The sequence below is a fragment of the Sceloporus undulatus genome, chromosome 1 (genome assembly GCF_019175285.1).
Source record: "Sceloporus undulatus isolate JIND9_A2432 ecotype Alabama chromosome 1, SceUnd_v1.1, whole genome shotgun sequence".
NCBI lineage: Eukaryota > Metazoa > Chordata > Lepidosauria > Squamata > Phrynosomatidae > Sceloporus > Sceloporus undulatus.
The window spans coordinates 292,858,314-292,882,304 of NC_056522.1; the positions used below are offsets into that span (position 1 = coordinate 292,858,314).

Consider the following 23,991-nt stretch of genomic DNA (forward strand, 5'->3'; position numbering starts at 1 on the left):
ACACTGATTATGGCTACACTTTCCACTGAATTCCAGAAATATATGAATTCTGGTGGTGAACTCTACAGTTTTTGTATTGCTTAGTACAACTTGAATTCAGTTAAATAGCCAGTCAACACTTTGATGTGTCCTTTTATTTCCCACAGTGAAGCTATGGATCCCTTTGTGGTACCCTATCCTCCCTACACAAACACTGATCCTTTGGCATTGTTTATCAGAAAATTTATAATTGACCTTGAATGTAGACACCTAGTGCTTGCTCTTGCTTTCTTCTACCATGGAAAAGGGAAAAGTTCTGTCATGGGACTCAGCATGTGCAGACTCACTGTCACACAGTCCCAAGACCAGCCCAAGGTTTGCTTAGCCTAAGCCTCTTCCCCATGATTTTTCCTGCAATACTCCCCCACTGGTAGCTTGAAAAATAAATGAACAAGGAAAAAAAAGCCTCAAAACACTAAAGGTAAAGAAAGATGCAGTTATAGAAAGGAGGCATGTCCATCAGGGAATTCCCCACAGACTAGATTGGAGAATACATGAGCCAGAGTCTCCCTGCATTATGGTAAGAGGCTGGTGTATTAACTAAGCATTCTTTACTCCAGCAAAATGAATGTAGCAAAACAAAGCTTCAAATTCCCTTTTGAATAAGCCAGTATTTTCACATTCTGATGAAGCACAGTGCATAATTTGTGAGCAGGCTTTACCTCTGAGAAAATCTCTATGATGCTGAGATGGGTGTACACATAAGAATTTATGTGCCCATTTGAGGATGAAAATATGCCAAAGGGTAACCACAACTATCTTTAACCTATCTAGTTCCACATGGAACAAGAAACCAGAACTTCAAATAAGCTTGTACATAACCCAAAAAAGATGTTGATTCCATCACCTTCCAATGACTTTGTTCCTCTTAAATATCAGTTCTTTTCAAATATCAATTAAACTCAAATATCAGTTAAGATATTTGCCTTAAACACCAAATCTTAATGTAAGATGTCACTTTTAGAATTAATGCAATCTATTAGAATAACGAAACTACACAAGAATGGGAGTTCAGTTGCTACTGATTTGAAGAAAATGTAATGTAAGAAGAAAGTAGTAGAGGTTTTTCAAATCTGAACTGGATTAAGAGAAAGTTTCTTCACCCCTTAAAAAATCTCTGCTCTTAAAAGGATGTTCAACACTCTTTATTCTGAACATGCTCATAGAAACCCTGTCAAGTAGATCACTATATATGAGTCAGGAAACTGAATTTCACAGAGAGGGACTTGGCTCAGGAAATGCAATGGATCCATGGCTGACCTTAAATATGCACTGCATTCTATTCATTGGACCACACTGAAAAATGGCAGTCACATATTCTTAAGAAGTATGTTCCTCTATGTTTTATGTCAGATTTGCTATCCCATTTGTTCAGTGTGACTTTCTTGCATCCCTGCCACAGATGAACAATTATATAACATGCATATGGACGTATATACAGAGTATTAGGAAGCTCTGATTGGCTACAGAGATTGTAGAATACTAGTGTGGATTTCTTTCTTTTGAGAAGTGGGACTGGGCAGTGAGATTTTGCAAGCAGATATTTGAATGAAGACAGAAGATGTTGAAAGATGAAGTTTAAAGAAAAGAGAAGAATCCTAGGAAACTGAGGATAGGATCACTTCCATCTCTTTCTGCCTCTGTCTAGATAGATTTATACAGTGGGCCTTTGTTATCTGCTGAGGTTTGGTTCCAGGATCTCCCGTGAACAATTTGACTAATTTAATGGGGGGGGGGCAAATAGTTGGGAGATAACCCAATGTTTCTTACTTAGTGTAGCTCAGACAAATTTGATTCCTGTATTATTATCGTCAGATTTGAAGGTTTTTACAGCAGTAATTAAGTTACCATTGTATATTGGGGATTGGGGGCAATGAGACAGTAAGGCAAACAGCAACAGACCTTATATTCTGATTCCTAAACCAATATGTGAGAAAGATCTTGTTCTGGAACAACTAATACACTGATATTTTGGTGATTTTTTTCACCAATATGCACACATATTAGTAACACACATAGTAAGTTCAATTCAATAGTTCTAGTAAAGTGGAATTATTTCCAGTGCATGAAGATTAACAAAGGGTAAATTACCACATGAAAGAAACTACTTTAAAATGGAATGGAGTTTCCTAATGTACAATATAAAATAAAACACAAACCATGAGGAAAAAATGATAATTCTAAAAATTGATTTTTTAAAAAAAAAAATTCTTGAAAAAGACAGAATAAGTATTGCTCACACCATAAAATACTGTCATTGAATTGAATATTTTAGAGTCTAACAAATACAAATGTGACATTTTAACTGCATTTATCCTAAAACATTAATATAATTCTTTCAGTCAACTATCATTTGGACCTTTGGACATGGGGTGGGGGCTTTTCACTACACAATAAGACAAACATTTCCAATATTCCATCTAAAACATGTGCTGCCCCTCCTTTCTCCTACTTTCTAGTGGCTACACAATCCAAATGAGCAATCAATAAAGAGAAAGAAAAGAAAAGTCTTTGATAAATGTTCAGTCAAACAAGATACTTTACTTAGCTGTGAATGAAAGAGTTATTTTCTTTCAGTTATTCCGTAGCACATCTGAAAACAGTGATTAAATTATTTGGAGTCTGAATATGTCCTTCAGTTTTGCAAAGTTCATTGCCATTCACTGACTTTTCTTCTAGAGATTCATCTTTGTAATGAAAAGGGAGAAAGAAGCCTTCCCATCATACTGGAAATCTGAAAGTAGTTACTCCTAAATGGAGAATCTTGCAAGGGCTAAAAGAAAAACGATCTTAGCCCAGAAATGTACTAACCTTATTTCTGCCCATCTTTTTCCCCAGTCACTTGTGTTACAGTGTGAGCTGTAACAGATAAAGCCTTTGATGCCTACCTCAATCATTAAACTTGGCATGCAACAGGAAGGAAAGGGGGGGAAATGTGGTGGGTGTAAGTTAGCTTTGTCAGTCTCTGCAGGGTTCAAGAACAATAGGCAATTGCCCCTCTGGGATTTCACAAAGAGGTTGCTAAGCTAGTTAAAACCAGGGACAGGGCTATTCTCAGTTCTGCTTTGTCCATGGGGACAAGACACAATACTTTTCTCTTCACTGCATAAACAAGGAGTCCAGTTTCAATGGCACTGATAGAAGGTAGCTTGATTCAAGTCTTTCATTCATTGTAAGATTTGTTTGTGAGGAGTTTACAGAAATCAGCTTTAAAATGGAAAAAAATGTAAATGAAACTGTTATGTAAGAGACCGGGTTATAAATTAAAGCATTTCAGGGCATTTAATTTATTGTGTGAATGAACTTCGGGGGAGGAGATATATTATACTGTAATCTAATATATATTCCAAGCATTATACAAAAATAAACATATGTCATGAAGGATAATTTCAACAGAGAATATAGACAATCACATTTTTCTCCCAAATGCCATTTTATAGGGTATATTCTTTTTCTTGTTTGTTGCATTCAAACTTTATACCTTTATGTATTTATGATAAAGGCTTCAGGAATACATCTGAAAATAACAAAAAGACTGAATCAAAGTTAATCATAAAAAAACCTGTTGATTTCAGAGGAACAGGTAAGCATATACCTAAATCACTAGCATTTTGGTTGGATCACACATATAATCAATCTATGATTTTTCCAATTAGCTTATACAATGCAGAATCCTAGGGAAAGCAGCCATTGGTGAAATGCATATCTGCTTTTCTAGGTTCTATCACACCCCCGTCTTGAAGTAACTGCCCATGGCTAATAGGCAGATGATCTTCTGCTCCAACAGTTTTTACCATGACCTTGTACTGGACTGAAAACAAGAACCAAAAATGTTTTTTAACTTTACCATACAATATAATGGTGCGCACACTCAGCTTTCAACCCTATAAATATATCTTATATTTCAACCCTATAATTATATCATTGGGAATAAATAATTCCCCTGAACTTCTAAAGCTAATGTAGTAATAGGCTTAGACAGCGATGGCGAACCTATGGCACGTGTGCCAGAGGTAGCACTCAGAGCCCTCTCTGTGGGCAGACATGCTGTCGCCCTAGCACAGAGTTTGCCAGAGTTTCTTACTAGAAAGCCAGAGGGACATGGCACTTTGCAATAAATAAGTGGGGTCTGGGTTGCAGTTTGGGCATTCGGTCTGTAAAAGGTTCACCATCACTGGTTTAGGACAATGGAGGCACTAAAGGTTATGCTTCAACACCCTGCAACAAATGCAAATGATCTTATTCTTGAAGAAAATAATAATATTTCAAAGGCCTGTTACAGACAGCCAAAATAAAGCTGCTTCGAGTCACAGTGGAGGTATAGTGTTCCAAAGATGCATGCGTCCTAAGAGTCCAGAAGTCGTACCAAAAACCATGCTCCAGCCTGGAGCATGGCTTTGGTGTGGCTTCTGGACTCTTAGGACGCATGCATCATTGAAACACCATACCTTCACTGTGACTTGAAGCAGCTTTATTTTGGCTGTCTGTAACAGGCCAAAGTCATTTTTTAAAAGCAAAGGCATTTGAATTTTCCATGTTTTATTACATTTTTAAACACTCCTAATGTTGATGCTATGGTAATTATTCAAGGGATTTTAACATGTTACATAACAAATTAGCTTTTCAAGTTTTGCTTATTTCTCAATAGTTATATGTCAGATTGTGTTGCAAGTCTTTTTTGTTCTACAGTAAATGTTTTGTACTTCTCAGGGTATTTTGAAATAAATTATTAGGTATCCATTCTCACATTCAAAAGATTCAGTACTAGAAACTTTTCCATTACATATGATTCTAACACTGTGACTGCATCTGTGCTGCAGAATCCAGGTTTAACACCACTTTAACTGCCATGGATCAGTGCTATGGGAACTTGGGAACTGTAGGTTGTTATGGCACCAGAGGTCACTGACTGAGAAGGCTAAATGTCTCACAAAACTACGAATTACAGAATTCCATACCATTGACCCATGGCAGTTAAAGTGGTAAACTGGATTATTTCTGCAGGTGGATGCAGCTTCAGACTGTGTTGAAAGTGCTTTTAAAAACAGAAGGAAGTGAATACAGATCTGCAAACACACTTACCCACATCATTGTCTTACCCATTTTTATTAGCCTGACTATCACTAGAAAATACCAGAATTATGTGTCCATTTGTTTCCACTGAACATTCAATTTCATTTGGACACAGGGAGAAGAAGTATCAAAGAACTAACACACCGAAAATGAAGTATGGAAATGTAGAGTCAAATGGCCCAGTCATTTTTCTGAAGCCAGTTCAAAATCTCCACATTATAATATAATGGAGGGAGGATTATTTTAATTCATTCTTTTCATTATTGTAAAGGTAACATTTTGCTTCTGTAGACAGGCCCATCACATACAAAGAAAATTCAATTCAAAATGGATGCGTCTTTATGGCCAAATGTTTCAGCTTGGTAGAACTTAACAGCTGCCATCAACCTTCACTATCAGAGAGCTGCTTGTGCTCAAATAAATGTTGAAAATAAATTCATGAATACCCGTCAACAATGTGCAAAAAGAAATAAAATTTAAAAAGAACAACAGAGCCTTAACAAAATTAGCAGTTGCCTAAAATAGACACGAGAAAAGCAAACAAGTGAAAGCATAATATCTGAACCACATTCTATATTTTGTACATAATACTTTTGCTTCATTTATTGATTACTGGGTGTAGAACTGCCACTATTTGAGATCACAATCTTAACTCACCAAGACAGCTGAGAGCCAACTGATCTGGCACTAGGACAGCTGAAGATGTGTTGACTCCAAACCTCTTTTTGGGTAAGGATGTCCGATATTATTGAAGACTACCTTGGCCCTGGCCTGAATTTGGGTCAGCCTAGTGGCTGTGTCTCTGTGCTGAGGGAGATTTAGACTAGGGCTCTTGGAAATTTCTTAAGCCTATCCTGGCCCTGGTTTAGATTTGTAGCAGCACAATGGCTATGTCACTGAGTTGAGGGAGGTTTGGACATGACATCACTCAGCTCCTCCCTTGCTGTGCCCTTCTTTTGGATCTTCCACAGAACAGCTGTGCTCCCAGATTCTTGTTGGCGAAAGTCAGATCCTGTCTATTTCTAATCCATTACAGCCAGTGCATGTTTTGGATAGGATTGCACTGTACATTATCAGGAGAGATTTGAAAAGTTAAGCCAGCCAGCACACAGAACAGTTTGGGTCATTTTTAACTTTTTAACTTTTCACTCCCAACTCCACAGGCACATCTGTGTTTGTTACTTGTATAAAAGTAAAAGTACATAACCATGGGAACATTAAACATTGCTAAAAGTGTGAATTTTCCTCTTGGGGTGTTTTTGCAGCACAGGCTGTTTATGATTCACTCTTCTCAATTTCATCACTTCATTTATTTCTACCACCAGAGCAGGAGTTTAAACTGCTTTTCTTGACACTGGCAGACTTGTTATGACAGTCTGTGAACCTCCAGCAAAACATCAAGTTACAACAAGTACTGAAGAGATGAGACTACATTCTAATGGCTGGTTGTCCAAAATGTATTGCACTGTGACATGACATTTGTTTAATATTCATGAAATCATGACTATAGATGCACCATAAGATTCTTTACTAACAGCAGAATAGAGCCCAGAATCATGTTTAGTGGCTATCAGCTGGCCACTAACCTGCATTATACCTTTCCTTCCTAGCATTATAGTGGTTACATGATCCTTAACAATGATAAAGCATGTAACAGAAAGTAGAGTTTTAGATTGGCACGTTCTCAAGCATTCTCTGTAGTGCCTTTATTGACAGAACAATATGAAGGAATTAACAAGTGAACCCTTGGCCTTGTCTGCACTAACCAGGATGCTCCAGAGGCAGACTCAGCCTGAGCCACCCATGTTGGGCAGCCCAGCAGGACACCCATACAGACAGTTGTAGTGGTGTGGGAACAGAGGGCTCAAAATCTTCCCAGAACATCCAGAGCAACAGGTATATTTTTTAACTGTTTAAGGCTGGTATAGCCTAGCTCTGCTACAGAATGTGTAGGATGTCATCTGGATTGCTTTCACCAGAACCATAGAACTTTATCGCACGGACCATAGAATGGGTCCGTTGTGTTCCAAAAAGGGAGCGTGATGAGAATGGGATGGGGCAAAGAACAGATCTTACTGCACAGAGGAACGCTGCTGCCGCCGCCAGACATTCCTATCATGTTCTACATCTGTCCCAGAGGGTGCAATTTTTGAGAACTGTTCAAAACCGTTCTCAAAAATCACCCCATCTGGAACAGATGTAGAACGTGATGGGAATGTTTGGTGGCAGTGGCAGTGGCGGCGTTCCTCTGTGCAGTAAGATCCGTTCTTAGCCCCATCCCATTCTCATTTTAGTTAAATTTTTGAGAAACTGATAAAACTCTGTGACATTTGTGTAAATGTATACATTTTCAAAATTAATTACGGTAATGGCTGAACTTCAATTGATTAAACTGAATTCAATTAATTGAATTCTTCATTCATTTTCTCTCATATTATTTCAGGATTTAACTCAATGGTTCAATTCTACAACAAGAAATGGGTCATAAAATTTATTTTCTACACTTGTGTTCAGTGTTCAAGCTTTGTTTACACAACTGTTATTAATACAGCATTAAAAAGGCTTAGAAGAAATAGAAAATCAATCTTGTGTACTATTCAGGGCTTTTCAGGGATGGGGAGGGATCACCCTACCCAATTTGCTGGCAGAAACCAACTGGCTCTGAGTTTCCTTGGCAACTTAAACTTTTGAACTTTTCTCACATTTTGCCAGCTGCCAGTGCGCAAACATTTTGTACGGTACAGCAAAGCCGTTATATGTTCCCTTTTTAGAGGAAGACTGAGCAGTATTTTTCACTCTTAAAAAGAGGATTTCATTGAAAAGGTCTCCCACAACATCACAGACTGAAAGTCTCCAGTCCAAACTTTGGCTGCTGTCCTGCAGCAGTTTGTGGAGGCAACTGGGGGAAAAAATCTATGGTGAAAAGGGTTTGCAGAGACCTTCTGAAAAAAAGGGGGAAAAGAGGTGAGAATAGATGTTGGAATGAACTCATCTTCTCTGTTATGATTCCAGTTCTGGTCTGGGATTCCTGTGGAAATGTCTTCTTCATAGGTAGGAAACTGTGAGGAGGAAAGACGCATTGTTCACCTAGGAAATCATGGAGGGCTGGCTATCAATAGCCTTGTTTTTGGAGGGTTTTGTTGTTGCATTTTTATTTGCCTCCAAATTACACTCAAAAATCTCTGGGAGGCAATTTCATCACATTTCTCAATGTCTGGTTTTAGGCCCTAGGTAGGGCTTTTGCTAAAAAGGATGTAATGTGGAAGACAACTTTCAGTTCCTGTTTTTAAAAAAGAGGAGGAGCGCTCAAGAAACATTCAGAGGATTTTTTAAAAATGCCTGTCTTGGAGGGCGGCCCTTCATGCTCCTAGTTGGGTAGCAGTGGGGGAAAAAATTCTTCCATGTCATAGAATCATAGAGTTGGAAGAGACCACAAGGGCCATCCAGTCCAACCCCCTGCCATGCAAGAACTCTCAATCAAAGCTGCATGTTCTGAGGGCCTAAACAACAGTCTCAGGCAACTGCATGTGGCCCACAGCCTGCATTTTCATCCACCTGTTCCTTAGGATGACATGCAGCTCTTGGCGAAGCCTTCTGCAAGTAATCAGTTCAGATCCAAATAGGTGAGAGGCAGTCTCACCTATTATTGGCTCTGGTCCCATTCAATGTGTGGCCCTTAATAGGAGGGGGGAAAATCCCTCCTCTAAAAGATGCACTGTTTCCTTTAGCATGCAGGAGAGGTGAGGATTAACTTTCTTCAAAGAGAACTTTTCAAAGACCTTGGTGTGCCTGCCAAGTTGTTTGATTGCTGATTTATCATCACCTCTCACATGTGCTCTCTTTTTTCTAGTTGCTTTATATTTGGCTATTAAGTTAGGTTATTTTATTTATACATATAAAAATTCCTACCGAGATAAATGTCTAATTAACAATTTGTAAGTTGCTCTGATAGCCTTTTGGCTGAAGAGTGGGGTATAAGTAAATATTATTATTATTATTATTATTATTATTATTATTATTATTATTAAGAATTAGAGTGGAATGTACTTTACTCTGCAAGATTATCTGTTGTTGCCATCGAAACACCTGAAAGTTTTCAGCTTTTTATCATCAAGAGTAAAACCATGCCTGAGTTTTTTCCCCTGAAAAAGAGATGGATGTAGCTCAAATATTTCCTGGTTCTTACCAGCAGAAATTCACTATACATGGAACATATGGAATTGAATCCAACAGTCTGGAGAAAAGAAAATGACCATTAACAGATTTCAGTTTATAACTCGCAATCGGCATAGCTAATATACCAAAGAATGTGCAGCTAAGCAAATTTTACTTTATTCTCTGGTCTCCTCAAAGTACATTTAAGTTTAACAACACAGAATTATTGTGAAGCAATTGGTCAAGCCAGAAGGCTTGCGATTACTTGTCATGTATTATCTCCTGTATCAATTATAGTATTGTTTTTCTATATCATTTGCTGGGAACAAGCTGAAGAGATTCTGTTGAACTCATACTCTCCTTATACCTTTCCTGGAAGCAAATAGTTGGTCATGTGGGAACAGAATTCTGGACGAGAGAGCCTTTGGCCTGAAACAGCTTATCTCTTATGTTCTAAGTATGAGGTGTTCTAAAATGACCGTGACTATAACCTTACTTAAAGTAACCACAATCCTGTGTGCTCTACAAGTGTATAGCCACAAACCATATCATGTATGCTCCCTGTCTAAGTGTCAAGTTCTAACTCCATGCAAATATTTGAGGAGTACGTACATGAGTTTCTTGTCAAGTTTATAGCTAAGCTGCAATCATATGCAGGTATCATATGTATGAAGTAGCACCTGTACAAATCATGATCTCTTATTACACAAATCAACAAGAAACAGTACTGCAGATGAAATACTGGTTTAACCAGATCAGATTCAAAAGTTATTTTATAAAGTTATAAATTCCTGGTACTTACAACAATGGTGGACAAGTAATCGATTGTTATTACAAATTACAGTGTTGACAAGATGTAATTCATTATTTATAGTTGAGCTACTTGTTATTTATCTATTACTTTCCATTATTTTTGAGAAGCGATAACCCTTGCCATTGGTAAAATAATGAATTATAATTTAAAAGTAAATACCTTTACACCATAACTAGAGCCTATTACTCATTAAGCCAAAGAAATAACCTATTTCTAATTGTTACATTACTTGTGAAATATAACTTTATCACACTCTTGTTAGTAAAAAGAGAAAGTAGTTATGCATTGGGTTGTTTGTAAGTTATTAGTTCCAAGCTCTGGGACTTAATAGATTTAACAATATTATTATTATTATTATTATTATTATTATTATTATTATTTACAGTATTTATACCCCACCCTTCAGTTAAATTAGTCCTTGCAATAGCTGCAGCTATAGTTTCTGGCGATTTATGCATGGGATCCCTGGTGTTTAGTATGGAAAATATAAGGCTTAGTCTGTATGTCCAAGGGTGTTTTTTTTTCTAAGGTAGCCTTCAAGGCATAAGAGTTTGAGAATTCCTATCTCAAAATATGGGTTGCAGGACCCAAGCATTAAGAACAACTAGAAATCTAAAATGTCAGTTCAATATAGTTTGTTTTTCTTGTTATTTTTTGTAGCTAAATATCTGTGCCAAACTATATTTTTATATGCATATTCTGTCAACCCATCAAATCTTAACTGACCACCATCTCCCTGTTGATCCTTCTGGTCAAAGGGTGGAATGTGATGTCTGCCCACAAGCCCTGCCTTGGAGTGAAAACAAAGAAATAAATAACTATCTAGTTAGGGTCATTTTAAGTTTCAGTCTTCAGAAACTTGAACACGTGATAGAAGTCATGAAAGACTATAGTTCAGTCATCAGCTCTCAAGTTTTGTTCTCAAATGAACAAAGTACTTAGTCAACCCAAAGAAATACTTTCTTTTAAGTATGTATATACCCAGCAAGTTTTGAGCATTAATTTCCAGTCCACTTACAATGTCTAGTAGAGTCAAGCTATATGGTATCTTAAATATGTTCCAAAATCACATTATGAAATCTGTTAATATTTGTATTTATTTCTTTGATGGTGAAGGCAGTGAAGACATTATTCTTTACTGCCTCAATTCCACCAGCAAAATCTCACCGAGCACACTTGTTTTATGTAGTTAAAGGTATTACATTCTAAAATCTGAGCACTGGAGAAGAACCCTAAAAAACATACTAGCATACATTTGCAAAATAGTTTTTTTGTGGGTTTTTCGGGCTATGTGGCCATGTTCTAGCAGAGCTTCTTTCTGACATTTCGCCAGCATCTGGCGAAACGTCAGCATTCGCCAGTATTTGCAAAATACTTTGCACAGACCTGTTTTGATTTGGGCTCCACACTGGAGTTTTTTTTAAGGAACAACTAAGGCATGCACATGCCTACTTTTGTTGAATGTACAGTCGGCCCTTTTATACACTGATTTTTTATACACAGATTCAAGCATACACAGTTTGAAAATGTTCCAAAAAAGTATACGTAAATTTCAAATATCAAACGTTGATTTTCCATTTTTTATAAGGGACACCATTTTGCTATGTCATTATATTTAATGGGACTTGAGCATCCATGGATTTTGTTATCCACGGGGGATATTGGAACCAAACCCCAGCGTATAACAAGGGTTCACTGTATATTAATTTGTTCAGTTTACTGATGTGGACAAGTTGTTTGGACAAATGAAACTAACTACTTGTTCATTAAACAATGTGGACCCATTATCTAGATAATCTGGATCAAATCAGTAGTATGTAGTGGTAGCTCCTGTCAAAAAATGATTTATGACCTTTTGGCCCTGCCTTTGCCCCCCCCCAAGAATGATTTATGACCTTTTGGCCCCTCCCCCCAAGAATGATTTATGACCTGTCAAACTGATGGGCATGTCCCTTCCCCAAAAATGCTAAGGCGGGACATCCGGGCCATGTGACCTACCCCAATCTATAGGGGGTGAATTGACCTCTCCTCTTGACCCCAGGGGTTCCCATTAACCCCCTCGAGACCATGTGACCCCCTCTGAAAGACCACGCCTCACCACCCCGACCCATGGCTGCTGACTCTGGGTCTCCTGTGAACCACGTGTCCCAAACCACCCAATTGTGCTAGATTTCCCATGTTTTCCGATTGGTCCCTTGAGGTCATGTGTCCTCCTGACCAATGGTTTGATCCCCACAAGAAGCATGTGGTCCACAGTAGCTAACCGGAAGGCAGGCTGAAGAGAGCTCTATCCCGTAGCAAGAAGCAACCATTTTATGCATGCCCAGACACGTTCTGCGCTGGCAACATGGAGGCACCGAACACCCCTCTGCGGTTTGCAGTTCCTTGTACAACCAGGAGAATAAAACCCACAAAAATAACATCCTGGCCAAATTATCATGGGCCTGTGGGCTTTACTAACCCTCTTGTACCATTGAATATTCAACCTAAAAAGGAATCCAAAGAGCCTGAAAAGACACCCAACATTATGGATTTCATTGACAATGCCTCAGAAATCGAGTGTGATTGTGGTTGCAATTTAAAATCCATTTTCCAGAAGAAGGAAGTGCCCGACACTCCACAGAGCCCTGATGAACCAGATGGCGCAGGCCTTTTGAAACCCACTACTCAGATGGAAGAGGCAATGGAAGAGGGAGATTGTGACCCACCACAGCCCTTACATGCGGAAGAACCTATGGATGAAAGCTTGGATGCTGATTCAGGCTACCACAGTACAATGGTCAGTTTATATAATCTAAAAAATGTTAGTAGGTTGGTTATTATTTGGGAAATGAGTGTGCTGTTTTCCAAAAGAAAAAGAAAAAATGTTTCTTATTTCTTTTTTTATTGACTTAGGATGAAGACCTGCGGCCAGACAGTGCTGAGAACCAAGCTGGAAAGAGTCTACAGCCCCTAAATGTTCTCCCCATTCCTAAGATGTAGATATGTTTCTAAACTAATCTTTCCACCAATAAAAAAGTTTTTTGTTTTGCATGTGTGTGTTCATACTTACATTAGAGTTGAAAATGGGAGGGTATGAAAAAATTCTGGGTGATAAATATTATTCATTGGGGAAGACTGGAAGCTTTGGCAGTTTGAATGCCCTACTTCATGAAGCCAAAATACAGAGCAAAAATCTTTAAAGAGAGGAGGTGTCCCGATGGCTTTCTGGCCAAGATACTTATACACTATACACCAGCTTCAGAATCAAGCACCCAACTGCTGTTACTAGGGAGTAAGATATAAAATCCACTACCCCCATTTTTGCCCACCTCTACACAGGTTCACCAACTTCAGAATCAAACACCCAACTATTGAATTTGCTAGGCCAGCCTAACCATTTCACTAGGTATTTCACTAGGCCAGGGTAGGAGAAAACAATACCTAGTGAAATGGTTAGGCTGGCCTAGCAAATTCAATAGTTGGGACTTTGATTCTGAAGTTGGTGAACCTGTGTAGAGGTGGGCAAAAATGGGGGTACTGTAGTGGATTTTATATCTTACTCCCTAGTAACAGCAGCACATCCATTTTTCCACAGAACACAATTTCATTCTTTACTATCTCTTTAAGCAAACACCCTAAAACTTCCCGGGGCGTGGAAAGTAGGGATCACAGAGATACAATACCCACACACTTGGAATAATATCAATACTAATACACCCTTTGAAATTGCTAGGCCAGCCTAACCATTTCACTAGGTATTGTTTTCTCCTACCCTGGCCTTTAGTGTCTAGTATTTTTTCAATCCTGTACGCTTGATCCTCTATCACATTCACCTTTTGTAACTCTTCAGGGTAAAATCTAATCTAACTGCCTCTTTGCAGTTAGGATGACCTGGTCGATAATGAATACTTCTGTAGTGAAATTCTGTTCATATCCTTTGGCAAATATGCCCTTGCTTTTAGAAATCTTCACATGGTCTCCTTTTCTAAGGAGTGGATGCTCCTTTTCTGTTTTGACTGGGGACCCATATACATATATTTATACAAGGACTTGTAGTGTTACAAGCGAAACTAAGGACTCTTCCAAGTTCAAATATGCTGGGAGGTAGCTGGGCGTTGCAGTATTTGTTGCTGTATCCAACTGTGAGCATGTTCAAACCAACAAACAAAACAAGCTTCATTATATACCGCTTCATACTGCCTAAGCAGTGTCTAAGCGGTTTACAACTGTTATATTATTATTAACCTTTATTTATAAAGCGCTGTAAATTTACACAGCACTGTACATACAATCGTTTTAATTGGACAGTTCCCTGCCCTCAGGCTTACAATCTAAAAAGACACGACACAAAGGGAGTGGTGGTGGGGAAGGGGCCTCTCTAGTAGGATAATACATATACAATACATAGCAATACAGGAAATGATTCAATAAAACAGACAACAAAAGAACATCAAATAGTAAGTAACTATTATGCAGTGCCTGGGAACGCTGCCCTGAACAGGATGGTCTTCAACTCCGTTTTGAAGCTGGTTAAAGAAGTGATGGCCTTTGCTCACGGGGGAAGAAGGTTCCAGGAGTGAGGGGCAGGGAGTGAAAGGGGGCGAATCCAAGATGGGGCAGAGGAAATCCTGGGCTGGGACAGCAGACCTTGACTACCAGAACGGAGGGTCCTAGTGGGAAGGTGAGGAGAAATAAGGTCTGATAAGTAAGGAGGGGCCAGTCCATGGAGGGCTTTAAATGTCGACAGCAGGAGCTTATACTGAATGCGGAAAGGGAGGGGGAGCCAGTGAAGGGATGCCAACACAGGAGAGATGTGGTCAGAGCGGTGGGTGGAAGTGATAATGCGTACAGCTGAATGCTGGACAGAGATTAAAGGACGGAGGTGAGAAAGAGGAAGCCCAGCCAGGAGGACGTTACAGTAATCAAGTCGTGAGATCACTAGGGCATGGACCAGGATCTTGGCAGTAGAGGCGGAGAGAAATGGTCGGATTTTGGCAATGTTGTATAAAAAGAATCAACAAGCCTTGGCTGTGGTCTGGATCTGAGGGATACACGACAGAGAAGAATCAAAGATAAAACCAAGACTGCAGGCTTGCTGGACTGGTTGAATAGAAATGTTGTCCACAGAGACAGAAAAGGAGTGTTGAAGGGTGGGCTTAGGAGGAAAGACAAGAAGCTCCGTCTTGGACATGTTGAGCTTCAAACGCCGATGGCTGTAAGCTAACTGTAAGCTAATTTGCCCCAATGGTCTGGGTACTCATTTTAGCGACCTCAGAAGGATGCAAGCCTGAGTCAAGCTTGAGCCCTTTTGCTGGTCTTGAACTCGCAACCTTATGGTTTTGAGTGAGTGGCTGCAGTACACTGCGCCACTCCACCTCAACATTAGGAAGAACTTCCTGGCAGTAAGGGCTGTTCGACAGTGGAACACACTCCCTTGGAGTGTAGTGGAGTCTCCTTCCTTGGAGGTCTTTAAGCAGAGGCTAGATGGCCATCTATTGGGGATGCTTTGATTGGATTTCCTGCATAGCAGGGGGTTGGACTAGATGGCCTGTGCGGTCTCTTCCAACTCTATGATTCTATGATTCTACTTTCTTGTGAACAGATGGTAAAAGTGGCTTTTGATATTGCTGTGTGCACGTGCTTAGGAAAACTGGAAACTGTTGAGACACTGAGGTATCTTGACCCAGCAGCATCCAAAGAGACTCTGGCCTTCCCCACAAGTCAGGAAAGCTGTCAAGAGAGCCTGAAGCCATTCAGGATGACTTCAATCCACTGTGCTTCAAGGCATTTTGAATGCTGCAGAACAGCAAGCTAGCACACACAGATGCCATTACATGTCATCAAGCTAGCATACTCCCTTTCCCATGGGAAGGCAATTAGAAATTGATTGCACTTGGTACAGACTAAGTGTCCTTTATCCAGAATTCCAAAATCCAAACTATTCCAAAAACCAAAACTTTTTTCATGGATGGCTGAGATAGTGACACATTTACTTGCTGACAGTTTAGTGTACACAAACTTTGTTTCATGCACAAAATTATTTTTAATTGTATAAAATTACCTTGAAGCTATGTATATAAGGTTTATATGAAACAAAAATGAATTTTGTATTTAAAGTTAAGTCCCATCTCAAAGCTATCTGGTTATGCAAATACAGGTATTCCAAAATCCAAAAAAACCCAGATCCCAAACACTTCTGATCCTGAGCATTTTGGATGAAGGAAACTCAGCTTGTAGCTATTACACATGCTTACACAAAAACATACTACATTGGCTTCCAGCAAGGGATTCCAAAAGGAATATATATATATATCAATACATAGCAAGAATGTGGTGCTTATGGTTGAAAGAAAATGATCCCTAAAATGTATGGCAATAAATGCAGTTAGGATTGGAGAAGAGAAACTTTTGGTCAAGCACAGGTTTAATAGAGTCTCTGTAACACTCAGCTCAGAATATGTACACTGTTTTTAAAATTGCAGATGGGAAAAGTCAGGTCTGCCCAAGGTCATTGTTATGTTTTCACACCCAGGATCTCCCAGCTTCTTTGAAATGTAAAACGAAGAGAGAAGTATTTCCCTGTATGACCTGGGGCAGGTAAACTTATGGTGACCTTAGGGGGAGGGAAGGAAGTTTTATCCCATCTTCAGGTCTAAAGTACAATTGAGAACTTAAGTATGCTTTTAAAAAAAGGCAGACAAACCTGGCAGGCTTCACTGTTACCATATTTAGATTTCACAAAGAAGTGCACTGGGGAGATACTGGTTTGCAGAATCAAACAACAGAAAAGCTGAAACTAGCAAAATGTTCCACTAAATTTCACAGGCTCAGTGTTTCAGATCACATTTCCCTCTGGTGGAGAAACTCAGTGTGCACTAGCTAGGAATTATGAAATTGTTTTCTGAGCTGAAACAGTGACTGATATGGCAAGACATAGAATTGACTCATTTATTTCCTTTACAGATGTCCTCCACCTGAATCTTTTGATATTTTCCTACACTGTATTACAAAACCAAGGTGTGAACTACTATTCCTGTGGGGCAATACAAAAAAAATCTCCCATTGAGTGTAGAAGAAGCTCTGATCTAGCAGCTATCTTAACAACAGTTATAAATTGAGTAAAAGGAGGGATTAAATCAGGAAAGCCTGTTAGCTACGATCGTTCTGGGGATAGTTGCCCTGACAGTAACCCCCCAAAAGCTGAGACTTTTCCTCATTGTTTTGAGTGCTACAAGATTCAAAATATTTTAACAAAATTAATAAGAAGCTGAGTCTAGCAACGGGAGAAGCAGTTCAAATAAACAGTTAAGTCAGAAAAGATAACACCGATGATATTGTAATTATTAGTAGTAATGCTGAAATCATACAGCCATATATGGTATATAAGGAGAATTTCTGGCTTCCTTCATTAGTCAGTTAGTTCAGTCCTCATTACTCTAAGACAAGCTGTTTAATTTTACTCCGTCCCCTGAAATACTTAGCAACATTAATTTATTTTTAACACCGTCACCCCATGAATAGTGGGAAAGTGACCAAGTTCAAATTGTGTTTGAATCCAAAATTTATACAGCACAATGAATCAATGTATAGAGATGAAAGGATATCTTAATATGAACTGTTCAGTGAATTGTACAATGTAAGTATAATGTTGATATTACTGGCATTCGATATCGTTGCTTGACCTCTTGCAATATGTTTTTTCTTATTTAAGCATTTCAAATGCTTTTAGTTGATCGTAACTGAGTTCTTGCCATTGTGCATTTTAATTGTAATGATGGTTGCCATATTGATTTCTTATTGTTAACACCTTTTGAGCACAATATACTGTGGAAAATTGAGCATGCAAATAAATCGATTACTTGACCATATACGCCATTCACACTATAATTAAATGAACTATGATTAAATGAATTCTCAGTACAAAGTGACAGGTAGGAAATATACCACTGATGCTTTCCAGACAGTATTACATGAACCGTGAGACTGACATGTAGCATCCACCTATAGAAGCACCGGGGACACATCAGTATCTTGTCCATGTTACTCAACACTCAAGTAAATCCCACTGTATCTTGTTTCACTAGTCTTATGGCTGCATCCTTATCTTCAAACAAGCAGACTGAGCTTGTTAAAACTCAACTTGGGAGCAAACTCCACAATATATGTCCACAAACACTTTTAATCCTATAGACTTCTAAGGGAACAGAGAACAAACAATGTGTCTTCTACAATGAATGAAGAAAAATGGGAAAACCAACTACAATGATGCACCTGTAAATCCCTAAACCAGAATCCTCATTATAGATCTACAAAAGACCTTGTTTCTTAAGACAAATACGAGCGTACTGCATAGTTGCCAGCCAAGCTTACAGATGAAGGTCAGTGCTGTAATAATCTCAGGGTAATATTTATCTCTTCCTAAAAGAATACTATAAACCAATACTTTGTTGTTGTTGTTGTTATGTGCCTTCAAATCATTTCCAACTTACTACTCATTTGAAATGTCAATAACTGGCACAGCTCAAGAGGTCAGGTGATGGGAATCAAACATCTGGATTTTTAATTGAATTTGTATAGAGTTTTGCATAGCACTTTTAATATATTTAAATTTTAATATATACTATTTTAAACTTTTTAAAACTGTATAATTGGTTTTTAAACTTTGTATTTACATTTTAATGCTTTGTTTCTTTTTTTAATTTGTACTCATTTAAATTTTGTTAGCCTCCTTGAGTCTCTATACTGGGAGAAAGGCCAGAAATAAATAAATACTAGACATGGCAAGCACATCATTGGTAGGCCTTTGGTAGCTCTTTTCCAAAAGCCCATCAAAGGCCTGAAACAGATGGGCTGAAAGGGACATGGCGGTGGCGATACTAGGGTTCCGGACTGTGCTGCAGCTGCACAGTCCGGAACCCTAGTATGTAATGGTGGTGGCCTGATGGCAGCGTCATGTCTGCACATTGCAACACATCCATTACGTCCCGAGTGCGCCACTGGCGCACTCGGGGCGTAATCCAGGCGCTGGTAAAAGAACCTGGAAAAAACGGGTTCTGTTAACTCCAGAGGGATGTCGCACGGTCTAGCTTATGCGGCGTCCCTCCGGAGTTAAAATGGGCACCTGCAGACCGCTGGTTTTGGGTGGTCTGTACTGCGCCTAACTCTACTGTAAAACTGAACATTTGGGGGGAAAGCTCCTACAAGGACTTGGGCTGTTATAAACAAAATTATGGGCTCAGTGAAACAAATGTGTTGGATCATTGCAGGGGTTGCAGTATTTGTTGCTGTGGCTGATTTTATTTCCCATCCTTAAGTTGGTTTCTTTTTAATTCCAAGAGATATTAAAACTAAAGTGTATACTTCTCTCTCTCTTGTTATAGTGTTATAGTGAATCAGCAAAATGACATACTAGTAAGATGTTTTTAAAAAAAAAACAAAGGGGATAAAATTGTCTTTCAAATCACAGGACCACTTCTGCAAACCGCACCCTGCTTTCAAAAACCTTTAGAAGAGCCCTGATACAGGACTAAGAAATTGTTGCAAAGGGTCCTCAAAAGAATGAAACAAGGGGACATGGATGCAATAACAACTTCCAAACCCCAAGGAGCTATACTGATCCTTTTTAGACCAATCTGAAAGAGATTTAAGTGCCAATCATATTCTAAGTAGAGACAGGATAGTTAAAATTAACTGATTAATTTAAATGGTATCCACATAAAGTACTCTATGTAGTCTATCTTTTCTGTTCACATTACATCTTGCTCCATCAGTTTGGTATAATAAACATATGTCCAAATACTCTCTAAAGGATTTTACATTCACACACGCGCTAACATTCCAGATAAGGTTAAACTTAACCTTGTACTTAAGAACAGCTTGATCACTACAGGTGGCCAGGAAATGCACAGAGGTGAGAAGAAATAGTGATGGAGAGTAAAAGCCATCCCTTCCTACTCTATGACTAGCATAGAAACCAAATGGACTCACAAAGGGAGGGGGAAGGTTTCTTCTTTTTCTAGCATAGATATGCAGCCAGATGAAAGAAGACAAATGGTATTCTGCCCTCTACTGCAAGCCCACAGCAGGTTAAGGTTCAAAACACACTGGAGACTGCTTTAACTGCCCTGGCTCAGTGCTAGGGAATCTTGGTAATTGTAGTTTATTGTGGTCTCAGAGAAGGTTAAATGTCGACACAAACACTACAGTTCACAGAATTCCCTAGCATTGAGACAGGGCAGTTAAAGGAGTCTCAAACTGGATTATTTCTCCAGTGTGTTTTGGATTTAACAGATGTTTTTGTGGATTAGCAGCTTTTATGAGCTTATTCATAAGAGTGGCTAAACTGGTTGTAAAACTGACTTCAGTACATTTGTGTAACATGGAATGTAACATTGCACTACAAAGTCCAGGTAGCCATATCCAGCTAAGAAGATCTGTACACATAGGGGCAAAGTAGATGGTTACCGCTCCATCCCAAGCCAACCTCCGATTGGCATGGGACTGTGGTGATCAGATGCCACGGTCCCAAGGCCGACTGCCGCCAAGGTCCTAGACAGGCTGCCGCCAAGGAGCACTTTTACTGCGTTCCTTTTTCTGGTGGCCCTGGATGCCTGTCTTAGACAGCCTCAGGCTGGCTTCTGGACACTCCAGAAGCATGTATCATGTGTATGCACTACCCCGAAGTGTCTGGAAGCCACTCTATGTTGCCCATGTGTTTCAGGCCATAGTTAGGTAGTTTGGGGTTTATATATGGAGATTAGTTGCACAGCTTGGTAAGAATACAATTTAGTCACACCTCATTTGAATTGGATGCTTTTTATGATATACTTAGAGCCAGTGTGGTGCAGTGGTTTAAGCATAAGACTAGGACTCTGGAGGTCAGGGTTGAAGTCCCTATATGGCTGTGGAAACTAGCTGGATGACCTTGGGTGAGTCACACCCTCTCAGCTACAGAAGAACCTGTGATAGATTTCACCTTAACACACAACAACTTGAAGGCACACAGCAACAACATTCCTATTTACAAATTCATGCAACTAATCATGCATTAACAATTTGTGTTGCATATGTCTAGAGCTGGCTTTGACAACAAGCTTTAAAGAAACACTTACATTAGGTTCTTGTTTCTCCTCTCTGCAAAGAAGCCTGGCTCTATTGGCTTTTGGTATCCATGACAAGACAGTTCCCTTAGGGAGGGAGTCATTCAGTTTCTGAACAAGCACCTGTGGTTTGCTCAGGTCCTCTGAGACATAATTGCAGCTATTTACAGATATTTACAAGCCAAGAGTAATTTGATTCCTCCTAACCTCAAGATACCATAACTGCTGCCTGCCAGAAATTTGCTTGGAGAGACCTGGAAGTGAGGCCTCGCAACATTTCCCATGACCCAACATAGATTGGGGAAAGATTCGAGAATATAGGGCTGCAATGGCTTATCTTGGCCACTGGATTTGTTTTGGCTCAAACAAATATTTTGGCTCCCTTTCCTATCTAGCTGCCAGTAAAAACAAAGATACTTGACATGCTGAAAATGACAGTGGAACGCATGCCAGCTAACAAAAGGGCATTTGAACTGTAAACATCTTTTCTAGTCTCCTGTTATTCTTTTACATGGCAAACAATTTGTGCACATTTGTTATACGGCTTATCTCAAGCTGTGTTCCTCCTGGCCCTTCCTTTCACTTTTAAAGTGCCCCTCGTCACAGTGGTGGAAACCACGTTCCAAGTTCATTGCATTAATCTTGAAAGTTCTTTTGCTTTTCTGTTTAAATCACTGCAAAATGCCTCTGGAAATTCTCCTAGGCTAGGGTGTAACTTCTATCTGCCCAGTTTATCTCATTCCACCCTTTTGTCTCATGAGATTTCTAGCAGAAGATGAATACATACTTTCTCAGCTTAGACAGTGAGTGAGGGAAGGGGTCAAGCAAGGAAAAGACGGGTACAGTAGTAACATCAGTTTACTGAGGGTGGTACAACCTTTTCAAAACATACAAGAGTACTGAAGCGCATGCCACACCACTGTTGTTGTCTAGTCACTCTCTATATAAAAGGTGTTGCTGGGGGAGGAGCAAAATGAGGACACTGGCTCCCAAATGAGAATTCTGCCCCCTGAGTGAAATTTTCCTTCATTCCCCAAATTTCTAACATTGTAATAAGTTAAAACATCAGCTGAGCATTTAGAAATGCAGTTAAGCATCCAAAGAAAAGGAGGAGGGAATGAAAAACAGCATATAAAAAAAGTGCTGGGTGTGGAATGATTTTCAATGTCTCAATCTCTGCAGTGTTAGAAATTTGGAGGCTGAAGAAAAATTTCATGGAGGGATTTTAATTTAGGGTGTAGTACCTCTGATCAAATCTTGCCAAGAAAACCCAAGGATAGGTTTGCTCTAGGGTCACAATAAGTCAGAAACAACTTGAAGGCACACAACATACACACAGGCACCCTCATTTTGTCTCTGCCCCATAGCTATACCCCTTTTTAACATTTCCATTACAATTAATACAGTATTTAGAAGTGCTACACATATTTCGGTATGCTAGTGATATGTAACAATCCACATGCTGCTGAACCACAACCCCCTCCCCATTTGTTTTAACTGATGGGACCTAAAGTCGTACAACATCTTGGGGACATAGATTAACCCTCTGCTTCTGACAAGAAACACATATGTGTAACTCACTGAAATGGTTTGCTTTACTATACTCAGTTTCCATCACTGGCCTGACAGATCTTTCTGGTCATTTCCTGAAAAGGCATGCAGGTGATGGTTCTCTGTTGTTGTTCGAATCCAGCATCTGAAACTTATGTAGGTTTGTCACATTGGTGGGCAATGTAATTATAGGTATGGTCTTTCCCTTTAAGTGCGACACTCCATGGATGTGTCATAAACTGAATGATCAGATTTCTAAGCACACTGAAGATTGCTTTCTTTATGTCATCTAATTGTATGGTCTACCAAAATTATTTATGTTACAATGAAGACTTCACTTTCCCGTTTTTCTTTTATGAATTATGGACACATGACTCATGAAACTGATGTTACCAAAACATCTGTTTACACTGTACACACCAGTCCACCTTTTTATTAAATGTGTGTATTGTTTCATAAGGTAACACCCCATTCCTAAGGCAGAACAGTTTATGTCACACAACACATTTTGGGAGTTTATCCAATACACTCTCTAAAACACAACACTGAATGCTCACTTCCTTTTGGGGAAAACACTAGTATGAGTTTATATTCTGCTTAGAAAGTAAAAAATCAACAGTGCAAGGATCTGTCTCAACTACAGAATCATGAGTCAAATGCTTCTAAGCAAGTATGATGACATTTCTTCATCCTCGAGCACCAACAATTTCATACTCAATCAATAATCTGACAGACAAAGAGGTATGCCAGTGGATAAGGATAACAAAGAATCTGTAAATCTATGAGGTGTATAGCCAGAGAGAGAAACAGCGAAAGTCTAACTTGGCCAGCTACTACTGCAAGATAGACCTTTGGAGTTATCCTGCCAGGCACATCATAAACTGAGTAGAATCATTTCTCTGAAACTGTAAATGTTTAACTATCATTTTTAAGCAAGTATCAGGGTTTCTTCTGATGACTTTGGAAGAGCTGGGGCCAGACTCATAGAAGCATAAAATGCAGCTCATTGCCATGAATTTGGGATTTTCTGCCTCTTTTCTTTTGACTCAAGGTTTTGATTGAGCTAAAAATAAAACATTAATGCTTCAGCGATTCAAGGATGCAATCACAGGTGACTCAGATGAAGTCTTGCCAATCTAGTAATTTGCTTGCTTCTTTTGTTCCATTGTACTTAACCCTTCCAAAATACATGATAGATCTACCAAATATTAAAATGAAGGTAGGCTTCAATTGGGTTCCAAAGAAGGAGTATGTGAATCTGTGTCAATATAATATAAA

The 23,991-nt window shown here is 39.1% G+C and overlaps 1 protein-coding gene and 1 long non-coding RNA gene across 12 annotated transcripts in view; one reads left to right on the forward strand and one right to left on the reverse strand.

The window, feature by feature from the left end:
* The window catches only part of NAV2 (neuron navigator 2), a 783,367-nt gene that overhangs the window by 146,754 nt on the left and 612,622 nt on the right, over positions 1 to 23,991 (reverse strand). The window lies entirely within an intron of this gene.
* LOC121915140 lies at positions 7,880 to 13,088 on the forward strand. The gene is made up of 3 exons (XR_006100655.1): positions 7,880 to 8,076; positions 12,678 to 12,860; positions 12,977 to 13,088. It is a non-coding gene; the product is annotated as an uncharacterized LOC121915140 (long non-coding RNA).